The sequence below is a fragment of the Microcaecilia unicolor genome, chromosome 4 (genome assembly GCF_901765095.1).
Source record: "Microcaecilia unicolor chromosome 4, aMicUni1.1, whole genome shotgun sequence".
Lineage (NCBI taxonomy): Eukaryota > Metazoa > Chordata > Amphibia > Gymnophiona > Siphonopidae > Microcaecilia > Microcaecilia unicolor.
Genome location: NC_044034.1, coordinates 274,727,874 through 274,752,931, shown reverse-complemented (window position 1 = coordinate 274,752,931; position 25,058 = coordinate 274,727,874). Strand labels below are relative to the sequence as shown.

Genomic DNA, 25,058 nt, shown 5'->3' with positions numbered 1-25,058 from the left:
CAATTAACAAGCAATTATTGACACAAATTGGCATTAATTAGAATTTACGTGCACAACTGTCTATTCTGTAACGTGATGTGCATAAATTCTAATGCGCATAACTGAAAAGGCATGGCCATGGGCGTTTATTGTGTGGGCCATGGGTGTTTCTGAAATCTATGGGGTCCTTTTACAAAGGCATGCTGAAAAATAGCTTGTGGTAGTGTAGGCATGGGTTTTGAGAGTGTGCCGATCCATTTTTCAGTGCACCTGTACATAAGTACATAAGTATTGCCATACTGGGAAAGACCAAAGGTCCATTGAGCCCAGCATCCTGTTTCCAACAGTGGCCAATCCAGGTCACAAATACCTGGCAAGATCCCAAAAATGTACAAAAAATTTTGTACTGCTTATCCCAGAAATAGTGGATTTTCCCCAAGTCCGTTTAATAATGGTCTAGGGACTTTTCCTTTAGTAAGCCGTCCAAAGCTTTTATAAACTCCGCTAAGCTAACTGCCTTTACCACATTCTCTGGCAACGAATTCCAGAGTTTAATTACACGTTGAGTGAAGAAACATTTTCTCCGATTCATTTTAAATTTACTACATTGTAGCTTCATCACATGCCCCTTTGTCCTAGTATCTTTGGAAAGCGTAAACAGACGCTTCACCTCTACCTGTTCAACTCCACTCACTATCTTATAGACCTCTATCATATCTCCCCTCAGCCGCCTTTTCTCCAAGCTGAAGAGCCCTAGCCACCTTAGCCTTTCCTCATAGGGAAGTTGTCCCATCCCCTTTATCATTTTCATCGCCCTTCTCTGCACCTTTTCTAATTCCACTATATCTTTTAAAATTTTTGCCGAAAATGGACGTGCAGCAAAATCAAAATTGCCGCGCGTCCATTTTGGGTCTGAGACTTTACCGCCAGCCATTGACCTAGTGGTAAAGACTCTTGTGGTAACTGGGTGGTAATGACTTACGCGCGTCAAATGCCACTTGACACGCGTCTGTTATGTGCATCCGAAAATAAAAATTATTTTTCAGCCGTGCATATTGGACACATGCCAAAAATGAAATTACCTTAAGAGTCACTCGTTAGTAAGGCAGTAACTCCATTTTGGCACGTTGGGTGCATGTACCTGCTTACACGGCTTAGTAAAAGGGCCTCTATGTGTGTTATAGAATACACTCAATCTGCATCTAATTTAAACATCAGCATTTACACCACGTTTTACTTGGAGTGTCTGCCTGAGACTAAATTTAGTTATGCAGATGTGCGCTAAGCGTATTCTATAAACCACGCTGAAATTTAGGCATATTCTATAAAGTACACCTAAATTTAGATGAACTTTATAGAATACGCCTAGGTTTATTTTTTTCAGCACTGAGATTTTAGGCATGATATATGTTTAAAAAGGGGGCATATGACATCCAAAATGTAAGGAATCCAATACAAAGAATTGTATGCACGAAGTATTGCATATTGCATGTGTACAATTACATAAGTTTAAAAACATGCATCAAAAAACAACGAAAAAAAACATGCACAAGATGTCACACATAATTAAAAGGATTAAAAGAATAAGGCTAGGCAAAGTGTATATGCAGTGAAAACTCAGTGCTACATTGCAATAGTGATTCATTATGAGTGCAGTCTGATTGCAACTGAAATGTCACATATCAGCTATGGACAAATTCTGGGTCTGCTCTGTTTTTTTACATCTATCTCTGGTGCAGGTCTGAAGAGCCTTTTTGTTTGTTCCACCTGTAAATGTTTTTCAACATATTTATCAACAGTTTTGGTTCAATAGGAGAACTTACAGCGGTGTGTGGGGTGTGTCATTGAAGCCAACTATTCACGGAAATAGATGCACTGTAGAAAGCACTACATAAGAAAAAATGGGTCAATATTTAAAGCTACTTAAGTGGTTTGCAGGTCCTGCTACTTGCATAAGTGCTGGCCAGTGAAATATTCCCTATGACCACCTTGGCATTATCCTGAAAGTGCTGTAGCAATCCATGGGCGGAGCTTGGGCAGAGTCAGAGGTTATCCGGTTAGTGGAGATATTACTTGTACCTTTTTCTTGTGGTGTTTTTTAATTTTGTATTTTCCCAGGGTCCGCCCAGCTTCTTGAGGATTGTAAACTGCATGGAACTGTGATGGGACTTTGCAGGGTAGAAGTATAGTTTTATTTCAACTGTGGTGGTCAATACTGATCTCTGCATCCTGAATATCAGCCCACAAAACATTTTACTTTGTGAAAATGTGAGGCAATTTGGATATCTAGTAAGAGAGCATTGCTGTTTACACCACAGATTCATGCTTTATTGATTAAGAAGATTGTTTCTGTAGGGGTGATTTGGGATTCCAAATTGTCTTTGGGTCCTTATATCTCAAAGATTGTTTGTTTGTTGTTTAAGGAAAATCAAATCAATGAAGTGCTTTTTGAACAAGAGAAAAACAAATATACTGCCCCATACTTTCGTTATAACTCAAATTGATTATTGTAATTTTCTGATGATAGGACGTCCGTTATACCAATTGAATCGCTTACAGTTGATTGAAAATACAGCTATTAGGCTCTTCTATGATGCCAAGATTCTGGACTTTGTCACCCCTTTCTTAAAGGAGCAACATTGGCTACCAGTTGTGGCATGGATTAGGTATAAAATGCTGGTTCTGGCATTATACGGTGCATTATACGGGAGTCCCTCAATATTTGCATTCTATAATTATTATGTAGCAACCTGCCTGACAACTCCAGTCCTCGCAAGTCAATGATCTCAGCCATTGACTTAGCGGTAAGGGCTCATGAGCTGCCCATGCGGTAAACATGCAGTGCACGCCAACATGACTGTGCTGCCAATTACTGCCGGGCAGTAAAAAATAGAAAAATATTTTCTATCACAGGATTCAGCACACACCAAACTCAGAATTACTGCCGTACACATGCGCTACCCAGCAGTAGTGCTGATTTGGCACGCACTAACCACACATTAGCCCTCCCATGGTTTTGTAAAAGGGCCCCTAAGGGGCCCTTTTACTAAGCCACGTAGGCACCTACGTGCACCCAACGCGCATCCAATGTACTTCAATTTGGAGCTACAGCCCAGCTACCACGTGGCTCTTGCAGTAATATGATTTTTGACACGCTGCCGCTACATGCACGGGAAAATAATTTTTATTTTCATGCATGGTGCAGAAACTGGGTAGTAATTGTCATTCTGCATGTGTAAATGATTACTGCACGGTTAACGTGTGAGACCTTCAGGCTTATTTTTGAAAGTGATCGCCGGCCATTTCCCCGACATAAATCGGGAGATGGCCGGCAATCTCTCAAAAGCGGCAAAATCAGTATAATCGAAAGCAGCTTTTTTGACAGCATCGCTGCTTTCCCGTCGCCTCACCGGTGAAAGTTCAAGGGGCGTGTTGGCGTAGCGAAGGCGGGACACGGGCGGGCATGGGCATGGCTACCAGATGGCTGGCTTTCACGGATAATGGAAAAAAAAAGCGGCGTTAAGCAGTATTTTGCTGGGTTTACTTGGTCCTTTTATTTTCAAGACCAAGCCTCAAAAAGGTGCCCCAACTGACCAGATAACCACCGGAGGGAATGGGGGATGACCTCCCCGTACTCCCCCAGTGGTCACCAACCCCCTCCCACACTAAAAAAATACAAATCAAAACCTTTTTTTACCAGCCTGTATGCCAGCCTCAAATGCCATACCCAGCTCCCTGACAGCAGTATGCAGGTCCCTGGAGCAGTTTTTAATGGGTGCAGTGCACTTCAGGCAAGCAGACCCAGGTCCATCCCCCCCCCTACCTGTTACACTTGTGGTGGTAAATGTTAAGCCCTCCAACCCCCCCCCCCAAAACCCACTCTACCCACATGTAGGTGCCCCCCTTTAGCCATAAGGGCTATGGTAATGGTGTAGAGTTTTGGGGAGTGGGTTTGGGGGTGATTTGGGGGGCTCAGCATCCAAGGTAAGGGAGCTATGCACCTAGGATCTTTTTTGGTGTTTTTAAAAACTTTTTAGAAATGCCCCCTAGGGTGCCCGGTTGGTGTCCTGTCATGTGAGGGAGACCAGTGCACTACAAATGCTGGCTCCTCCCATGACCAAATGCCTTGGATTTTGCCGGGTTTGAGATGGCTGGCCTTTTTTTCCATTATTGCTGAAAAACAAAACCGGCGATCTCAAACCCGGTGAACTCTTGCATTTGGCCAGGCTAAACAGTATTATCGAAAAAAAAGATGGCTGGCCATCTTTTTCGATAATACAGTTCTGTGCAGCTGTTGCGCCACCGCCAAAATAGATCGCCGGTGAAATAGTTCACCGGCGACATTCGATTATGCCCCTCCTTACCACTAAGTCAATGGCTGTCGGTAAGGTTTCAGACCAAAAATGGACTCGCGCCAATTTTAATTTTGACGCACGTCCATTTTCTGCAGAAATTTAAAAGGGCCTTTTTTACAGGTGCGCTGAAAAATGGTTCTGCGAGCGCCCAAAACACGTGCCTACTCTACCACAGCCCATTTTTTTGTGCACCTTAGTAAAAGGGCCCCTATGTTTGGTGGATAAATTAGTCTGTTGAAATAGCTGAAATATTTTTGGCCGGTTTAAATTTAACCGGCAACACTGAATATTGGCTTGGCCGATTAAATTTATACCAGCCATAAAACACCCGGATAATCAATGCCGGTCACTGGAAATGAATATCCGGGCTCAGCACTAACCATTGAAGTTAACCTGGCTACCTCCCATGGTCTGAATAGTGGGCCCTTAGTGTCTGAAAGAGGCGGTAAGTGCTTCCTTATTAAATTTTTTTTGCAGGTTTTCCTAATGAGAACATTAACATATTACCTGCAAAAAAAAAAAGCACTAAAAAGTGCCTTTTTAAATCTGGACTTCGAGCATGGGAAAGTCCTCTAAGCCCAAATTTTACTACACTTTACTAAAAGGGTTCCTTAGGGAGGTATGCACTAAAGGACATGCTAAAAATGATGGCACTTTATGGACAATGCGCTCAGTTCTCTGTGCATCTGTTAAAATATAGTGCAAAAATGAAAGGAGCAGGTCTCCAAGATCTCCACACCCCTGATACAACAAATAAAGAGAAAAATACAGAAGAGTGATTCCTTTCAGAATAAGGCACAACAGAACAGAAGCCACATTGAACTTGAGTCTATTTCGGGCTAATGTGGGGTATAAATGTCATAAATAAAAGTGAAAGAGAAAGGGAAGGGGATGGGGTTTAAGACATAAGAATAGCCATACTGGGTCAGACCAATGGTCCATCTAGTTTAGTATCCTGCTTCCAACAGTGGCCAAGTCACGTCAGAAGTACCTGATAGAATCCTAGATAATAGGAAGTTTCATGCTACTGATCCCAGGGACAAAAAGAAGCTTCCCCATGTCTATCTCAATAGCAGATTATGGACTTTTCTTCCAGGAAATTGTTCAAACCTTTTTTAAACCCAGATGCACTAACCACTGATACCACAACCTCTGGCAACGAGTTCCAGAGCTTAATTATTTGTTGAGTGAAAAAATATTTCCTCCTGTTCATTTTAAAAGTAGTACTAGTTGATACACTGCCTTTCTGTGATTACAATCAAAGAGGTTTACATATTATATACAAGTACTTACTTTGTACCTGGAGCAACTGAGGATTAAGTGAGTTGCCCAGAGCCACAGGAAGAACTGCAGGATGTGATCATAATATGGAAAGACAGAGATATAGAACGTTATTTTAAAAAAAATCCAAAATAGCACAAACTCATAAAATTGCATTGACATCAATTGACAAATTAAGGGGAACTTTTACTAAAGGATAGCACATTTTGGGTCTTTGTATTAAGGTGTGCTAATGGATTTAGTGTATGCTAAATGCCTTGTAGCCCATTGTATACCTATGGGCTTCTTAGCATTTAACGCTCACTAAATACATTAGCACAGGTTAGTAAAAGGACTCCTTTATCTGCCACAGGACCCATTTTATTCCTATGGGCCCTGCTGCAGATAACATGCACTAATCTTTAGGAAAAGACCCCCTAAAAAACTAAAATAGTTTAAAAAAACAAAACAAGATCCGACATGGCCATATTTGACATAACTGCATTCATCAGGGATGCTGATATTAACAAAGATTTTTGTATTCACATTCAATATACTAAGAAGACAACTCTGTTTATATATAAAAATCCTTATTATATTTAGAAAACAGCATGATTACACTCTACGATATCCAGGGCTTTTTTTGAGGGGGTACTTGGGGGTACTGAGTACCGGCACCTTTTCCATTGTCTTCTAAAATTGACCCATGGTCCCCAAGTTTTAATGAAAGAGCTCAGGCTCTACACACCAATTCTGCCTTGTCATAGATTCTGTGACTGGTTGCAGGGGGCCTGGCTATTGTGGGGTGGGTCCCTCAGTGATCACCCCACCCCTGAAGGGTGGTCTGGCATTTGAGTACCGGCACCTTTTTTGCTAGTAAAAACGCACTGACGATATCATAATTATAACATGTGGTACGTGGCAGTCTCGAAAAATAAAAACTGAGAAGGTATTCATGTCATTTCCAGTTATTTATGCCACAGCGTTAATTGTCTAAAAACAGAATCTCTTTCATGTATATCAGCAACTTCAGTGCAAATGACGTCTATTCTTGACACCCTCAGGTGCCGTTGATGTGGGCTTCTATTCATAGGTGCTTATAGATTTTAATTTAGGTATTTATTTTCCATAGAATTAGGGCTTCTTTGAAGGTACAAAAAAAAAATCTGTTTTTATTGGTGTTTTCACTTCACAGGTTCTAGTGCTGAATATTATTTGGGGGGGGGGGGGGGGTGGAATCAAGTTTGAATATATGTGTCAATTAGGAGTCATAAGCACAGAAAAGGTGTAAAGGCTGAATGGATGTTTTTTTTTGGGGGGGGTGGAATCAAGTTTGAATATTTGTGTCAATTAGGAGTCATAAGCACAGAAAAGGCGTAAAGGCTGAGTGGATGCTGCAAGACAAGCAGGGGAGGGATGAGAAAATACTGGGGAAGCGGTGACTTTATTTTTTCTTGCATATGGTGTGTTTTCTCTGTGTTTCTCAGTTAAAACCTAAAATCAGAAGCTCTCTGGTGGGATGCAGTCAGTCACTTGGGGGGGGGGGTCTTTTACTAAGGCGCGCTCACGTTTTCAGTGCCCGTTAAAAATAAGCGTGCACGCTAAACGTTAGCGACACCAATGCATTCCTATGGGCATCTCTAACATTTGGTTCGCACCCAATTTTAGTGTGCATTAAAAATGTGAGCGCGTCTTAGTAAAAGACCCCCTTGATATCTCCTGCTCCACCTCCTCTTGCCTTTCCTCAGACCATATGAGAGTATGGACCTGGGAGTGGCAGGAGCAGATGTCATTCGCACTGAGGTTGATCCTAACACAGACCACGTAGTTAAACAATTTACACTGTCACTGAGTCAGCAAACAATTTGTGGTACAAATCAGAGGAGTGCAGGCATAGGTACCTATGGGGTCCTTTTACAAAGGCGCACCAAAAAGTGTTCTGTGGTAGTGTGGGCACATGTATTGGACACGCATTGGACCATTTCTCCACCGTGTCTGGAAAAAAGGGGGGGTTGGGCTGGGAAATGGACATGTGGCAAAATGAAAACCAGCGTGCGTCTATTTACAACCTGAGCCCTTAATGCCACCCATTGACTTAGCGGTAAGGGCTCACGCTTTACCCGCATGGTAACCGACTAGCTCGTGCAAACTGCCATTTACCTCCGGGAACGCCCCCGCAGTAGAAAATAGAAAATTGTTTTCTACTGCGGGTTTTTGGTGCCTTCCAAACTCGGAATTACCACCAGGCGCACACCCTTGTAAAAGGGTCTTTAAATGTCTTTATAGAATAGTAACACAAAAGCAACCCAAATAATGGCTGCAAAGTACTTGTATACATTTACATCTGCTCAGGTGCAGGTGTAAATGTACACGGCTGAAGTATGCAGGTAGGTGATTATTTTAGAACCTATGGGGTCGATGTTCAGATTGCGGGGGGTGGGGGGGCAGCTCTGCTAACTTCCATGGTTGGCAGCGAACCTGGACATTCAATGCCGGGCCATATCTGGTGTCATGCCCCTCACCTCCTCTTCGGCAGGATGCTCCGGAGGTGCGGGAACGCCTGCCGTCGTAGCGGGTCCGGCGCTCCAGTCTGTGCGGCGCTCCCCCTCTCTCTCCTCGGCATGGTGCGAGTGCCCAGACCGCCATGTTGTCCTACATCCTGCCAGCTCTGCGTGCCTCCGGGGCTGGTCGGGACCTTTGCTCTGCCTCCTTGCTCTGCGAGGATTGGCCCTCACCGTGGGTGGACTCCTCCTTCTCAGACCACCTACCTATGGCAGCTATCCTCTCCAGCTGATTCCTCTTAACGTCTGAAGACCAGCACTACTTCTGGGACGCTTTCCCTCTGCCTCATTGCTTCGGCTTCTATTTGGGGTAAGCATTTCTCTACCCTGTTTTCTTGCTTGTCTTGTTATCCTGATACTGACTCTGCCTGTACCTGGATTACTCTCGTGTCTGCTGCCTGCCTACTGACCTTGCCTGTACCTGGATTACTCTCATGTCTGCTGCCTGCCAACTGACCTTGCCTTTACCTGGATTACTCTCGTGTCTGCTGCCTGCCTACTGACTCTGCCTGTACCTGGATTACTCTTGTGTCTGCTGTCTGCCTACTGACCTTGCCTGTGCCTGGATTACTCTCGTACCTGCTGCCTGCCTACTGACTCTGCCTGTACCTGGATCACTCTCTTGCCTGTGCCTGTATGGCCATCATGCTCATCACCCCACTTCCTGCTCCATCTCATAAGCCCTGCAGGCCGCCCGCACTTAGGGGCTCAACCTCTGGAGAACAGTGGTCAGCGCAGGTGAAACTCAGGGTTGTCTGGCCGCCAAGCAGAACCTGGTTCAAGTACCAGGCTTGGCAGCACTCTACTTAGTAACATAGCAAATGACGGCAGATAAAGACCTGTACGGTCCATCCAGTCTGCCCAACAAGATAGACTCATTTTACAAGGTATGTCATACTTTATATGTATACCCGAGCTTGATTTGTCCTTTCCATTCTCAGGGCACAGACCATAGATGTGTGCCCAGCACTCTTCTTAGTACAAGTTCTGAAGCTAAGGTTGAAGCCCCTTAAAATGTACACTCCAGCCCATCCCTATCTATTCAGTCACGATCAGGGCATAGGCCGTAGAAGTCTGCCCAGCAACGGTTTTGTTTCCCAATTATCGGCATCGCCACCTAATCTCCGCTATGATTCCGCGGATCCATTCCTTCAAAACAGGATTCCTTGTGTTTATCCCATGCATGTTTGAATTCCATTACCGTTTTCATCTCCACCACCTCCCACGGGAGGGCATTCCATATGTCCACCACCCTCTCCGTGAAAAAATACTTTCTGACATTACTCCTGAGTCTGCCCCCCTTCAACCTCAATTCATGTCCTCTAGTTCTACCGCCTTCCCGTCTTCGGAAAGGTTCGTTTGTGGATTAATACCTTTCAAATATTTGAACGTCTGTATCATGTCAGACGTTCAAATATTGAAAGGTATTAATCCGCAAACGAACCTTTTCCGAAGACGGGAAGGTGGTAGAACTAGAGGACATGAATTGAGGTTGAAGGGGGGGCAGACTCAGGAGTAATGTCAGAAAGTATTTTTTCATGGAGAGGGTGGTGGACATATGGAATGCCCTCCCGTGGGAGGTGGTGGAGATGAAAACGGTAATGGAATTCAAACATGCATGGGATAAACACAAAGGAATCCTTGGTACAAGAACTCACAGGTCTGACATCCGGCAACCAGTATTGACAGGGGCGCCCTGACCATTTAGCCACCTGAGGTGGGGGCCTCAGGCGACACTTTTCAGGAGCGGCATCTCTGGGGAGCAGCATTTCCCCCTTCACGGCGTTTACCTTGTCATGTTTCAAATCCGGCAACGGCAGTGATTCCCATACACTGCCCTACTGCTGGCACCCGCCTCTTCCCTTTACTGCGGCCACCTCTTTGATGTAACTTCCTGTTTCATCAGAGGCTCAGGCAGCCACAGTAAAGGGAAGAGGCGGGTGACGGTGGCAGGGCAGCATATGGGAATCGCTGCCGCTGCCGAGTTTGGAACGTGACAAGATAAACGTTGTGAACGGGTTGAAGGTAGAAGGAAGAGCAGCATCTCGGCCCGGGAGGGGGAGGCATCTTGGCATGGGGTGGGAATCGACATCTGGGGGGTGTGCATGCTAGCTCCACCTCAGGCAGCATCTTGCCTTGGTCTGGCCCTGGGCATTGAATTTCCAGCTAAGTCATAGCAACCAAAGATAGAGCTGCTATTTACACGGGTCTATCTAGCTGCTAAACTTAGCCAGTCAGCCGATGAATAGCGGTGCTAACCGGCTATGTCACATGACATAGCTGCTGACCGGGCTAGCCACTAAGCGCTAATATTCAGCCAAGATAGCTGGCTATCTCATGTTGAATATTAGTGCTTACCCAGCTTAAGGCTGTTTAACCGGCCATGTGCCTTTCCTGGCTGGTTAAATAGCACTGAATATCGAGCAGAATGTGTGTACTTCATTTCTCCACCCATACTTTGCCCCATCTCCTTCCTGGACATGCTTACACTTGCATCACATACAAGCATACGCTAACCTGTTATAGCATATACTGGTGCATAGATGTGAGAACTCTTGCATAAAATTGCCACCATTGTACAGAAATGATTTTTTAAACTCCAAATGGCTTTAGCTTGCAGGTTAACCTTAGATGCATGTACAAGTTAATGTTTTTTTTCTGGTGCAGAACTGAGGATATGCAAAATTGTAGCAACAGACTTAGCTGATTGTGCCCAGATTGACCAACACCATGGAACTGTAAACAAATCTCAACAACTGATGTGTAGCACATCAAGGGGACCATTACAAAGCTGCGGTAGGGCTACCACATGTGTAACGCATGGCAAAACAGCATTACTGTGGGGCATGCCCAGGCGCCCTGTAGTAGTTTTGTGTTTGCTGCGTGGCGTTTCACGCGCCAGAAAATATATTTATATTTCCTAGTTCAAGGGCACAGTGTAGGTGTGCCCAGCGGTAATTGGCCATTAACACATGCTGTCCAATTATCAACGGGTTAGTGCATGAGCCCTTACCACCTAGTAAATAGGTGATGGTAAGGGCTCAGGCAGTAAATTGCCACAAAGCAATATTTTTTATTAGCACATGGCCATTTACGACTTCCATTTAAAATACAGTAATACCTCGGTTTTCGTTGACTTCGGTTATCGTCGGTTTCAGTTTTCGTCGATTTTTTCTGCGAAACATTTGTCTCAGATTTCGTCAGTTGCCTCGGATTTTGTCGGCGTGCCCACGTGACCTTGCTGCTAATTTTGCAAAAACAAAGGGCGACCCACGCGTTCTCCTGCTCATTGATTCATATGGAAATAATTGCCTCGGTTTTCGTCGGTTTCGGATTTTGCCGATTGTTTTCGGACGGATTATCAACGAAAACCAAGGTATCACTGTAATGGAAATTCCAGCTGCAGTAACAAGTGGCCTCGGCACATGCACTTTCATGCACCCACACTACCGCAGGCAACCTTTTACCGCCGCTTAGTAAAAGGACCCTCAAATAAAGCGATTCTATAACTGAGCACAAGCGGTTATGCAGCCTTGCATGTGTAAGTGCACAAAGTCTCACACACATGAGTTCACTATACACTATTCTATAAGAGTGCACGTAAGTGCCATAGCATGGAACTCCAAGGGGGTGTACATATAGGTGGAGCATGGTAGAGATATGGGCGGGGCTAACACTAATACACACAGAATACTGTGCTGCATGCCTATTTACACCAGCCATTCACCTGCTGTAAACGGACACACCTAAATTTTGGTGCACCAATGCAGGTTTATGCTAGTATTCTACAATGGAATCTGAGCACTCAGATCTAATATAATAAAACGCACCGTGAACGTTCTGAAGACAACGTTCTGTGAAGCCGGAAGCTTGAAGCCGGAAGCTTCAAACCCTGAAGCCTTGAAGCCTTGAAGCCATCTGACGTCACTCCCAGGCTGAGGCTGAAGGGTTCGGGGATTCGTGGTGTGAAGCCTTCAAGCCAGCCAGCCGTCTCTGGCCCGCCCTCGCGACAAAACAAACAAATCCGGAAGCGAAACGTCAGGGAAGGAGGCGGCGCTCCCGACGTCTAGCCTTCCCTTCGCTGTGTTCCGCCTTCAAACAAGGCGGAACACAGCGAAGGGAAGGCTAGACGTCGGGAGCGCCGCCTCTTTCCCTGACGCTTCGCTGCACGAACCGCCACGGAGGTAAAGTTAAAAAGAATTTAAAAAAAAAAAGGGATGCATGGATGCGAAGGGGTGGGGGGGGCATGGATGCGAGGCATGGATGCGAAGGGGGGGGGGGGGGAAGAAGAGGGCGGGCCAGGCTGGGACATGGGAGAGAGCGTAGCATGGATGCGAGGGGGGGGGGGGGGTCATGGAAGGGCGAGAGGGGATTTGCTGGAAAAGGATGAATGGAGGCGGCAGGGGACAGAGGAGCATGGATGGGTATGGATTAGGAGGGCAGGGCACAGGGAGAGAGGGGAATTACTGGAAATGGATGAATGGAGGGGGCAGGGGACAGAGGAGCATGGATTACAGAGCAGGCCTCAGGCAGAGAGGGGAAATGCTGGATAGGGAAAAATGGAGGGGCCAGGTGACAGATGAGCATGGATGGGCATGGATTGGAAGGGCAGGACTCAGGGAGAGGGGAATTGCTGGATAGGGATGAATGGAGGGGACAGATGGGCATGGATGGATATGGATTACAGAGCAGGCCTCAGGCAGAGAGGGGAAATGCAGGATAGGGAAAAATGGAGGGGCCAGGTGACAGAGGAGCATGGATGGGCATGGATTGGAAGGGCAGGACTCAGGGAGAGGGGAATTGCTGGATAGGGATGAATGGAGGGGACAGATGGGCATGGATGGATATGGATTGCAGAGCAGGCCTCAGGCAGAGAGGGGAAATGCTGGATAGGGAAAAATGGAGGGGCCAGTTGACAGAGGAGCATGGATGGGCATGGATTGGAAGGGCAGGACTCAGGGAGAGGGGAATTGCTGCATAGGGATGAATGGAGGGGACAGATGGGCATGGATGGATATGGATTGCAGAGCAGGCCTCAGGCAGAGAGGGGAAATGCTGGATAGGGAAAAATGGAGGGGCCAGGTGACAGAGGAGCATGGATGGGCATGGATTGGAAGGGCAGGACTCAGAGAGAGGGGAATTGCTGCATAGGGATGAATGGAGGGGACAGATGGGCATGGATGGATATGGATTGCAGGGCAGGCCTCAAACAGAGAGGGGAAATGCTGGATAGGGATGAATGGAGGGGGCAGGTGACAGACAAACATGGATGGCCATGGATTGGGAGGGCAGGGCTCACGGACAGAGGGGAATTGCTGGAAAAGGATGAATGGAGGGGGCAGGGGACAGATGGCCATGGATTGGGAGGGCACGGCTCACACTCTCTCTCTCATATACAATGTCTTTCTCACTCTCACACACTCTGTCTCACATTCACTCTCTATGTGCCACACAGTCACTCACACACTCGCTTGGTCTCATACACTCACTCAAACAGAGAATCTGTGTCTCACACACACTCTCTCTCTCGCCCACACACACACACTCTCACTCACACTGTGTCTCACATACACACTTGCACACACTCTCATTCTCACACACACACTCTCTCACAAACACACTCACACCCAGACTCACGCTCTCTCTCACACAATCACACTTTCACTCCGACTCTCAAACAGTCACTCTCACATACACTCTCCCAAACATACACACTCCGAGGAAAACCTTGCTAGCGCCCGTTTCATTTGTGTCAGAAACGGGCCTTTTTTACTAGTGTCCTTATAAAATAGTCAGTTCCCGCACAACATTAGAATGCCTACAAGGGGCACCCAGTTCTAGAACTGTCCCCTGAGCTTCTAATGCCACTCCAATTTATATACAAAATGATGGAAGACAATATGGCCAAAAAAAAAATCTTAAAGACCCACAAGATCTCATTGGAATGATTCGCAAAAAAATAAACCAAAAACATTGAGGGCTTCTTTTACAAAGCCATGCTACCGATTCTTGGTGCGGCAACTGAGAAAAAGCCCATTCAATTCCTATGGGCTTCCTCTCATTTGCTGCACAGGAATCGCTAGCGCGGCTTCATAAAAGGAGCCCTGAATACTGTAGTTGCATTTTCAAAAGTTTGTTTTTTCATATAGCAATGCTGGCAGTGTCCCTTTAAAGGAAATGATTTTTTTCCTCTGGATGATAGAGAAACCAAGGATCGATTTGTAAAGGTGGAAAATACCACCATCAGATTTCTGCTAAGCTGATTTACAACTTGTGCTGGTTAATCAAACCCTACTATCACAAGAATTAATTGAAAAATTTGGGGGTCATAAAGTTACAATAGAATCCTACAGATGATGCAAAGGAAGGACATGAAGAATAATATAGCACTTTAGAATTCATTGTTCCTGTATTGCTCATAGCACACAGAGCTGAAGGCAGCTATAAAAAGCTCTAAATGTCCAATCCTGAGATGTCACAAGCTTTGCAAGGTGGCATTCAATGAATAAACATGCATGAGCTGTTGCTAACAGCATTAATTAAATCCCTCCATCGCTTCAGTGAAATCTTCTCATTCCATCTTACCGTGAACTCAAATATATTAATGTATCAGGTTCAGTATTCATGAAAGCACTTGTGTTGAGCTCAAAGCCATGCATGTAAGCAGAGCCTATTGGCTTCCTTGTTTCTCTGTTTCTTAATATTGGCAGACTGCACTGGGGAGAGATTTGTTAACTGTGATGCTGTTCAGTTTTCATGATGATTTGATCTTTGTTGTTGCCAACTGCTGTCACTAATAGCTGTCGGAGTATTTTAAAATTGTTCCCAACATGGACATCAATTCATATGTCTGTAGCTTGTGTTCCAAAGGAAGCACAGTTATGTTTAATTAAGGAAACATTGATTTTTCTTTATCCAAATCATCTTTACTAGTTTCAGAAGGCTTAGGTGGAAGAAAGCAATAAGAACAAAAGTGGCATCCTTTATCCTCATAAAGACATATCCAGTCAACTGTTATATTAGCTTTATTTAATTAGTTTTAGTTTACACAAGGTAATAAAGCACTTCTTTGGCTTTGAGAACTGACTCAGCTGATTTTCAAATCGATTTAAGAAGGCAGAAGAGGCTCCTGCCTGCTTAAATCACTTATGGCTATCTAACCACTGATCTTCACCAGCACTTAACCGGTCAGTGCTGTCGGATATCGGCTTTAACTGGCCATGTTTGAAGTGGGCAGGTCAGGGGTGGTACCGGGACAGAGCTGGCATTTATGCAGGTGCCAGCACCCACATAACTAACCCGGTGAATTTAGAACTGCTAATTCAACCAGTTAGCCATGCAGGTGCTGGCTTTGAGTATTGGCTGGCATCTGCATAACTGTGGGTATCAGCCAGCACCATTCTGCTGTCTTTTACTTCCTCTCCCAACCCGTGGTGAGACCCAGACCCCCTTCCACCCCCTAGCAAGGAAAGACCCCCTCCCTCAGGTTCCAATCAGCCTCCCTCCTTCACCCCCAGCAAGGCCCAGACTCCTCTCCTATCCTCTCCCCCTGAAAAGGCAAGACCCCCCCCCCCACTCACAGTAGGCCCCTCTGAGTCCAGTGAGGATGATGAGGCAGCAGCAAACCCATCTTGCTCCTGTCCCTAGTGGCTGCCTCAACAAAATGGCTATTGTGATCTCTAGTGGCAGCCTTGCAGTACTTCTGGAGTTTGACACTATTGCTATTTGTCTGTGATGGTTGTCTATTTTGAAAATAAAGCTAAAGTTAAAAACAAGAACAACAACAAACAAGGCACTGAGGTTCCCCATATGTATAACAAATTGGCATGCCTGAAAAAAAGTGGCTAACCAGAGGACTGAGCAGAATCCCACACTCTCTTACTGAGGTTTTTTTCTAAATTTCTAACATTCATCTTTCCATAGGACTATATAGTGATTCGTAGAGGGATAATAACCTGTTTATGTAATCTTGGCAGTGGCGTAGCTAGGGTAGTTGACACCCGGGGCCGGTCATTTTTTAGCACCCCCCCCCCCCCCCCACCCAAATCCAGTACAAGGCATACCGAGAATACAAAACACTCAGGACCTATATGTAGAGCAATTATACCATACCATAAGCAGTAATTTGTACGAGTCACACAAGGAAAAGGAAAGCACCTTAAACACTACAGTGAACACTAGAACATCAATTCACCTATTGTAAAACGAAAACAGACAGAATAGTACAGATCGTCAATCCTGCACAGTCAATGCCAACCGAAAGCCATGTCTTTTTCACAAACACAGATACACCCTAATCCACTATAGAATAAGTAATAATAAACTTTCTATTTAGACAAAAATTAAACTGAACCCCCGATGCCAGACTCTGTATACAATGCAACACCAAAGAAACAGAAAATGTCCCCTAGTACTGTGCAAAATATAAAGACAGCAGATATAAATTTGAAAAAACTAACAAATACCAATCACCACTTTACAAATTAACAAATAGAAATAAAACAAATACAGAAAATAAAATACCATTTTATTGGACTAATACATTTAGCTTCCAGGGGCCAAAATCTCCTTCCATAGTGCTGTTACAGTATCCTATCCTGACCTGAGGAAGGGGGTTTTGTTCTCTGAAAGTTAAGTCAAAATGTATTAAAATTAGTCCAATAAAAAGATTACCTTATTTACATGTTAAAGCAAAAAAATAAAAATATGTATTTTATTTACAGTTTGTTGTCTCTGGTTTCTGCTTTCCTCATCTTCTTTTCAGTCTTCCTTCCATCCAGCATCTGTCTTCGCTCTCTCTCTCTCTCTGCCATCCAGTGTCTGCCCTCTCTAATGTCCCTTCCATCCACTGTCTGCCCTCTCTCTCTGCCCCTTCCATCCACTGTCTGCCCTCTCTCTTCCTTCCATCCACATCTGTCCTCTATTTCTGCCCCTTCCATCCACCATCTGCCGCAGTCTGCCATCTCTCTCTCTCCCTTCCACCCACCATCTGCCCTTTCTCTCTGCCCCTTCAATCCGTCTGACCTCCCTCTCCCATCCATCCATCCATCCAGGGTCTGCCCTCCCTCACACTCCCCCCTTCCATCCAGGGTATGTCCCCTCTCTCTCTGCCCCCTCTTTTCAGCCCTCAGTTCCAGCCCTCTTATTCCACCTGCTCCTGGTTCCAGCCCCAGCCCACATCTCCCACCTGCCCCCCTTTTCAGCCCCACTATCCCACCAGTCCCCAGCCCTTTTCTTCCATTAGTCCCGAGCTTCAGCCCCCAGCCACTTCTCCTTGTCCCCTTTTCAGCCCCCAGTTTCAGCCCCCTTCATCCACCACATGCCTTGCATCCCCCCTTTTCAGCCCCAGACCCATTCTCCCACCTGCCCCAGGCATGGACCCATTTTCCCTCCTGCCCCTTGTCAGACCCCAGTTCCAGCTTCAGACCCCTTCTCCCATCTGAGCACTCCCCTCTGAGCACCCCCACTCCTCCCCAATCCCCTTCTCCCCTCCGAGCGCCCATCTGGGCTCCCCCACCCTCCCCAATCCCCTTGTCCCCTCCGAGCACCCATCTGAGAACCCATCTGAGAACCCCTCTGGGCTCACCCACCCTCCCTCCCCAATCCCCTTCTCCCCTCTGAGCTCCCTTCTGGGCTCCCCCACCCTCCCCAATCAACTTCTCCCCTCTGAACACCCCTCTGGGCTCCCCCACCCCTTCCCAATCCCCTTGTCCCCTCTGAACACCCCCACCCCTTCTCCAATCTGAGCACTCCCCTTCTCCCCTCTGACCCCCCCCCCCCCCGACCCGGTCCCGTCCTCCCTTGTGGAGAGCTGACAGAGCCCTGTCTCCTGCCATCACCCTTCATTTTTTTTTAATCCATTGCAGCGACGCAGGCAGCGCTTCGCGTCTGCCCTGCGTGTGCTGTGAAGATAGAAAATCACCTCGTTAGCGTCGGCCCTTCCCCTGTTGTGTCCCGCCCTCTTCTGAGGTAACTTCCTATTTTCTCGAGGGCGGGACACAACTGGGGAAGGCCCGACGCTAACAAGGTGATTTTCTATCTTCACAGCACACGCAGGGCAGACGCGAAGCGCTGCCTGCGTCGCTGCAATGGATTAAAAAAAAAAAACAAAGGGGGCAGGAGACGAGGGCTGTCCGGAGCACCCCCCCACCCGCTGACACCCGGGGCGGACCGCCCCCACCGCCCCGCCCTTCCTACGCCACTGAATCTTGGCCAGATAGCCATCAATGGAACCAAAAAGGGGTGTGATTTATCTCTGCAAAACATCACCTTTTCTTCCATATTAATAAGAAAGACAAGGGCAAAGATAAGGTCATCTAGTGGGAGTCTAAAATTTCTCAAATCGGGTATCTTTGAGACCAGGCCCACTAATCAAGCACCAACAACATTGCACTCCAATAATGCAAATGACTCCCCCCAACTCTTTGGGAGATTTTAAACAGCAAAATAAAGCCTCCCATGGCGAAGGATGCACACTCAATTTATGCACGCTAAGCCATTGAGTAACGAGCCAATCAGTAATGATAACTGGCCAAAAAAACCTAATTATCACTAATTGGCAATAATTGAAATTTATTTGTGTTTCTTTTTAGGTTAATTTCTAAAAAGTAGCACACATAAATTCTAACGTACGTAACTGAAAAGGGGGCACTGCCATGGGAGGAGTGTTGGCATGTTAGGGGCATTACTGAAATTTACGCTTATGCATCTACATTTAGGCATGGGTATTTACACCAGTACTATGTGCTATTCTATACACCCCACCTAACTTTAGCCACATTATACATAGTAACATAGTAGATGACGGCAGAAAAAGACCTGCACGGTCCATCCAGTCTGCCCAACAAGACAAACTCATATGTGTATACCTTACCTTGATTTGTACCTGCCTTATTCAGGGCACAGACTGTACAAGTCTGCCCAGCAGTATTTCCCGCCTCCCAACCACCAGTCCCGCCTCCCATCACCGGCTCTGGCACAGACCGTATAAGTCTGCCCTCCACTATCCTCGCCTCTCAGCCACCAACCCCTCTTCCCCTCCACCTGCTCTGCCACCCAATTTCGGCTAAGCTTCTGAGGATCCATTTGTTCTGCACAGGATTCCTTTATGCATAAGAAATGGATCCTCAGAGTGCTTTTTTCAAACGCATCTAGATTTTAGATATCATTTACAGAATCTGGCCCTATTCGTCTTAACAGTTAGGCAAAAAGATCTGGAAATGATAATTGGTAATCGAATAAAATGAAAAAGCATCTTTTGCAGGACAATCATTTTTATGTTCATCAGGCCCAATTAAAATAGTGCCTTATCCCTCCACATCTAATCCCAATTTAGGGGGTCTTTACTAAAGTGCAATAAGATTTTCTACTTACAGTACCGCACATTAAAGGGAAAATTTAAGATGCAATAAGTGTGGTAAATGCAGAGAATGTGCACAGCATCTGCTCTGCATTTACCACACAGGGCAAAGCTATCTATACAACATGGCACCACATTACGTGCAATGGGCCTAACTGAAATAAAATAACTAATAACACAGCCAAATTCTTCAGAAACACTCTTAACAAACACATACCCTTTATCCAATATCTCCTGCCACCCCTCCATTTGATTCTCTCGCATCCATTTCCCTATCCCAACTCTCCCCGGATCCATGTTCCTGACACTTTAACCAAGCTGCCCAGATTGCATACTCCTCCAATCCCCCCTCACCCCCACCATGCAGCAAAACTCAAAAGGCCTCTCTTCTGACCTAAAGTCACACACAGACATATCCTTTTGAACCCTCCCTCCTCAGCCCCCCTCTCCAGCACCCACATTACCCCGGGCCTTACCTATAGGAGATCACTGGTGGGACCATGGGCCGGGGCGAGAGCAGTCCCCTCTGCTCCCTCCCCCCCCCCCCTTTCCATCTGCATCTCTCAAAATGGCCATCATGACCCTTAGCAGTAGTCTTGCTGTACTACTGCTTGGGTCTGCCTTCCATATAAGGAGACAATCTTTGATGAGCTCTCTTTTTAAATGTGCATTACAGGTTAGTGCAGTTACATGCTAATGTCAAACATGTGACAAAACTTGTGCTAGATGTTTCAAGCAGCCTAATAAGAGACCCACCCTCCTTAATGTCCTTTAGCAAACCCCTGTAGATCAAACAGAATTATTGCCTTAGGGCCAGGGCCGGTCTTAGCAAGTGCGGGGCCCTATGCAGACCAATCTGATGGGGCCCCATCCTAGCCCCGTCCCCACCCTAGCTCCAGGGCCAGCCACCCCTCCCTCCGAGCTCCCAGGCCATCCCCTGGGCTCCCCAGCTCCAGGGCTGGGCTCCCCAGCTCCCTCCCAGCTCCAAGGCCCCCCTCCCTCCCAGCTCCAAGGCCTCCCAGCCTCCCACCCAGCTCCAAGGTCTCCCGGCCTCCCACTCAGCTCCAAGGCCGGTCTCTCTCTCTCTCTCCCTCCCTCCTACACACTCACCCAGCTCCATAGGCCGGTCTGTCTCTCTCTCTCTCCCTCCCTCCCTCCCTCCCACCCACCAGCTCCAAGGCCCCCCTCCCTCCCAGCTCCCAGTATAGGGAGAGTATCAACCCAATATCATTGCTGCAGCCAGCTGGGCAAGAGAGCAAAGGTAGCCTCTCTGACAGAGGGCAGGAACTGAAGCAGATTCAAGGAGGTGACTTGCCTTAGTCCCTCTAGTGGACAGCTGCTCAATCAAAACACATTTCTATAACCTGGATGTGCTAAGCACCAGGTCTAAATAATAACATCTACCTTTTTGGACATAGATGTCTTTTCCCTTCTGAAATTGGAGCTGGACATCCATATTTTGGCCCCTCACTAATCCCACTCCAAATATGCCCAGACCATGCCCCCTTGCCATATGGATGTTCTGCAGTTTTAGATGTCCATATCCCGGCTTTAGAAAATCAGGTCTTGGACATCCATTGGTGTTCAGATGTCCAGAACACAAATAGAGGTTCTAAAATAAGGGCCATGTAGACATAAGTAAATGTAAACCTAATATGTAATTGATTTTCAGTGGCACAAAGTACTTTGTGTTAGTTACATTGGTTTTTGTTGTTGTTTTAATACAAGTCCTGCTCCCCCCCCCCCAACCGCCCCCTCCCCTGCTCTTAAAGGTAACTGATGAATAATCTAGACAGAACTGGGCAAAATGCCCAGAGATGCCAATTACTGCTATGTAGTTAATGATCAGGTCTTTTTTTCTTAAGTTTAGCTTACTTTATCTGTCCCAGGTAAGGCAGAGAGTGCTTTTGCTAATGACACACTAATTGTTAATTATAGAAATGACTGTGCTAATTATGCAGTGATGTGTGATAGTGTGACCCAGAATCTGTGCTTAACAAAGTAATCTGTGCTATACATAAAACACTGAATAGCTACTGAACATGAAGCACTTGAGTATTTTAGAACAGTGTTTCCCAAGTCAGTTCCGGAGTACCCCCCTTGCTAGAGCAGTCTGTCCTCGCCCCTCTCACCCACACTTCTTTAGTTGGTGCGAACCTCCCCAAGTGCATTGCTTACAACCCTATTTTCAACATCACTCATAAATTATTGTCTTCATTTGATAAAATGTTAAGCATTCCCTGGTCCTCTACATTATGCATGCCTATTTGGCATAACCCTAAATTTACAATCGGTAAAAAAGCAGGTTTCCTGGTCTCACTGGCAGCGGATAGGTATATGGAATCTTGGCCATTTTGTTGACTTCAATACTCGTACTTGGAAAACGTTTGCAGCTATGCAGGTTGATTTCCCCTTATTAGACTCTCAATTTTATCAGTGGTTGCAACTAAGCTCCATGCTGAACAAAAAGCCAATTGCAACTCGCCAGGATGCCTCCTTCTCCAGAGCTTCTTGAAGTAGCCAAAAAAACTCCAATCTGCAAAACATGTTGCCTCGCATGGCCATACTTTCTTTTTAAGTAAATCACCCACTACATGTCTAGGTCTGCGTAGGTATTGGGAACAGGATATTCAGCAGCCCATTTCTGATCGCAGCTGGCAACAGCTTTGGAGTTCTCTGTTTAAGTGTTCACGGTCTGCTGCCCTCACACAGTCTCTTTATTTTTTTATGCACAGGTCCATATGGACACCCCTCCGGTCACATACCATTACCCCTTCCATTCCCAATCTCTGTTGGGGCACTCTCAGCATGCTCAGCGGGGCACTCTCAAACACCTGATTTTTGACTGTGTGTGTCTTGCACCATTTTGGACTGATGTGTGGCTTACTTTAACAGATGTCTTTCACTTCACTGGTCCTATGTTGTACAAGTATGTGTTGCTCAGAGACCAGTGTTTTCATTCTCTGTTAAGCTACAATGACTTTTTGCTTTTGAATACTTTGCTTAGTTTAGCTTTGAAAGTTGTCTTTGGGCACTGGAAGTCTCTGAATCAAGCCACACATCAGGACTGGTGGACAGTGGCGTAGCAAGGGGGGGTGGGAGGGGCGGTCCGCCCCGGGTGTCAGCTCAGGGGGGGGTGCTCCCTGCCAGCTCCCCCCCCCTCGGCGAATTGACACCCCCCCCCCCCGACCAGCTCCCGCACCCTACCTTTAAAAAGAATATCGGGAGGCGAGGCGCAGCACCTCTGCCTGCCCGGCACGTAAAAGAAATGTGGACCGTCGGGTCTTCCCTCGCTCTATCTGTCCCGCCCTCCGCTGATGCAATTTCCTATTTCCGCAAGGGCGGGACAGACAGAGCGAGAGAAGGCCCGATGGTCCACATTTCTTTTACGTGCAGGGCAGGCACGAGGCGCTGTGCCTCGCCTCCCGATATTCTTTTTAAAGGTAGGGTGCAGGAGCTGGTCGGGGGGGGGGGGGGGGGGTGTCATCATGCTGCACCCGTGGGGGTGCAACGCGAACCGCCCCGCCCCGGGTGGCAGCCCCCCTGCTACGCCACTGCTGGTGGAATTTAGTATTTAAGACTTATAAATATGAAACGTTCCTAGCTAAAAAGTCTTGTCGATATATCCATTATAAGGAGAAGTGGTCTTTGCTACTGACCTACTTTAGAGATGCATGTTGAGAAGCTTTTCATTCTGTCCCCCCCCCCCTCTTTTTTTACCCTTCCCTTCCACGCTTTTTGAAATTTGTTTACTGTTGTATTGACTTGTTCACTGTAATACTGTTTTAAAACAATAAAAATACTAAGAATTACATGCAAATCTTTTTCATGCAGATTTATTGTGGATAACCTGAAAACCTGAATGGCAAAGTGTCTAGCCCTATTTGAAAGTAGACTCAGCCACTCTGGGGCAAGGGCCGCCTTTGGTGGCCCTTGTCACCCAAAATAAAAATGCTGAAGACTAGTGGTCTCCACATCCTGTAGAGGCACCACACAAACAAAAGCCTATGTGATTTAAACAAGGTGTCTAGAAGTGGAAGGAATGTGTGTGTGCTATTCCTGAGGTGATGGTCATGATTTGAATATTTTTACTTTGTAGTTGTCACGTCTGTGGTCGTGACCCCTCACAGCCTCTACCTGATTTCTGGGGGTCAGCTTCTGAGCTGGCTTCTGCCTATCCTTTCTGGAGTAGTTCTGTCTTTGGGAAGATCTGTTTCGGTTTCCTATCTCTGACTGCCGTCATCTGGGTTGGATCAATGGCGGCAGCCATCTTGGATGGCTCAAGAGTCATAGCCATCTTGGATAGCTCAAGGAGTACAGCCATCTTGGATAGATCATATCATAGGAAGCCATCTTGGAGTAACGAGGACAGGAAGGAAGCCCTTATTTGGTCCTTAGAGATCTCCTGTGGGAACAGCCTCCATTGTTACTCAGAGTTGCTGCAGCTGCACCTCAGGTGTGGATGGGCTTTATTAATCATCTAGAGACTGCGGTCAGTTGCCTTTGCATTGCGTCTTAGGCCCTGGTTTGTGGGTGCTGGTGCACTTCTGCCTGAGAGACTTTGTCTGATCCTGATTCTGTGTTTGCTGGTTTCTTGCCTTTTGATCCCTGCCTGTTACTGGACTATTCTTCTGCTTGCCACCTGCCTAGACCCGGAGTGCTACTGGACTATTCTTCTGCTTGCCACCTGCCTAGACCCGGAGTGTTACTGGACTATTGTTTTGCTTGCCGCCTGCCTTTTGAACCTTTGCCTGGACCTGGACTTTGTTTTGCTTGCCGCCTGCCTTTTGAACCTTTGCCTGGACCTGTCTTCTGCTTGCTGGCTGACTGCCAGAGACCTAGCCTGGATTTACCGGTACGTCTGTTTTGCCTGCCACTGCTGCTCCTCGGCAGTGGCCCAAGGGCTCACAAACCCAGTTCCTGTTTAGTGAACGTGACAGTAGTTAAGAAGACAGGTTGCCTGCTCTGGCCAGTCCATAATCCATCCTGCTTAAAGGGACATCAGTAGGCAGGAAGTGATGTCACAAATGAACCATCAGATCTCTGGGGGACCCTAATCCACCTGTTTCTCATACATTAAAGCCTCCCTGGGCCCCTAATGTGGCTTAGTCCAAAGTAAGCCCAGGTCACAAATATAGCACTTGGGCCAAAATATTTGCCCACTCAAGTTGCATATCATATAAATGGGAACATCACTCTTAGTCACTCTTAGTACAGTAGCTAATTAAGGGTAGATTCTAGAAAGGTTGCCAAAAGTTAGGCGCCAAACATTTGGGTGTCAAGCATCAATTCTATAACAGCAATTCCACATGGAACTGCCATTATGGAATACTAGCAGGAGACCGCATTTACACACCAAACTTTAGGCGTGATCGCTTATACCATCTTAAAGACTGGTGAAAACACTCCCACCTAACTGTACATAGTTGGGTGCATAATTATTTATTTTATTTATTTGGATTTGCTCACACCTTTTTCAGTAGTAGCTCAAGGTGAGTTACATTCAGATACACCAAGTATTTCTCTGTCCATGGAGAGCTCACA

At 46.4% G+C, this 25,058-nt stretch overlaps 1 protein-coding gene across 2 annotated transcripts in view; it reads left to right on the top strand.

The window, feature by feature from the left end:
- Positions 1 to 25,058, top strand: part of GLRA2 (glycine receptor alpha 2) — a 143,475-nt gene that overhangs the window by 29,967 nt on the left and 88,450 nt on the right. The gene's annotated exons all lie outside the window — the stretch shown is intronic.